Source organism: Carlito syrichta, unplaced genomic scaffold (genome assembly GCF_000164805.1).
Source record: "Carlito syrichta isolate Samal-C Ts95f unplaced genomic scaffold, Tarsius_syrichta-2.0.1 Scaffold130620, whole genome shotgun sequence".
Lineage (NCBI taxonomy): Eukaryota > Metazoa > Chordata > Mammalia > Primates > Tarsiidae > Carlito > Carlito syrichta.
In genome coordinates this window covers 8,288-9,159 of record NW_007074716.1, presented here as the reverse complement: position 1 = coordinate 9,159, position 872 = coordinate 8,288, and the positions used below count along the sequence as shown (strand labels likewise).

Here is an 872-nt window from a genome sequence, read left to right as displayed (position 1 = left end):
ACTGGAAAAACTTAGGAGTAGATGGATAAAGAAATGTGAACTAAGTTTCTCATCTTTCAGTAGGTACAATTTAAAGTTGAAAAACAAAAGATAAGAGTAGTAGCATATGCTTAGAGGTAGTACAATCTAAAGTTGGAAAACAAAAGATAAGAGTAGTAGCATACGCTCAGAGCCCACTGGCGCCTCTAGCTCCCACCAGATCCTGCAAGGTCCAGGGACCTACGCTGGAAACTTGGAGGTCCTGCTTCCTGCATCTCCAGCCTTGGCTGTGAGAAACGGGGTAGAGCAGAGACGTTTCTGTATTCAACAGCCCAGGCAGAGGAGAATGGTGTCTCCACAGACTGAAGAATGAAGACACAACAGAATAAAGACTCAATGTCAATGAGGAGTGGACCAAAGAAAGAGGCCCCTGGGCCCCGGGAAGAGGTGAGATTGGGGGGCCGGGCTTCCCCTGGAGGGGTCAGCACCTCCAGCAGCGATGGCAAAGTCGAGAAGTCTAGGCAGATGGCCAAGAAGGCTTGAGTAGAGGAAGCCTCCGCCCCAAAGGTTAGTAAGCAGGGCCAGAGTGAAGAGATCTTGGAAAGTGAAAGTGAGGAGGTCAGTGCACCCAAGAAGCCCAATACTGAGCAGGAGCTCCCCCGGCCGCAGTCTCCCTTGGACCTGGACAGCTTGAATGGGTGGAGCCTCAACAATGATGGCAGCAGCAACCCCAGGGATATCGACAAGGACAACCGGAGTAGGTCCCCTAACATCTACAGCCCCGGCAGCGTGGAGAATGACTCCCACTCCTCTTCCGGCCTGTCCCAGGGCCCAGCCCACCCCTACCACCCACCTCCACTGTTTACTCCCTCCCCTCCACCGCCAGACAGCAC

General features: G+C 53.1%; 1 pseudogene; it reads left to right on the top strand.

Annotated features, from left to right (window-relative positions):
- The first annotated feature begins 348 nt into the window (after positions 1-348).
- LOC103250565 overlaps positions 349-872 on the top strand; it is a 4,184-nt pseudogene continuing 3,660 nt past the window's right edge.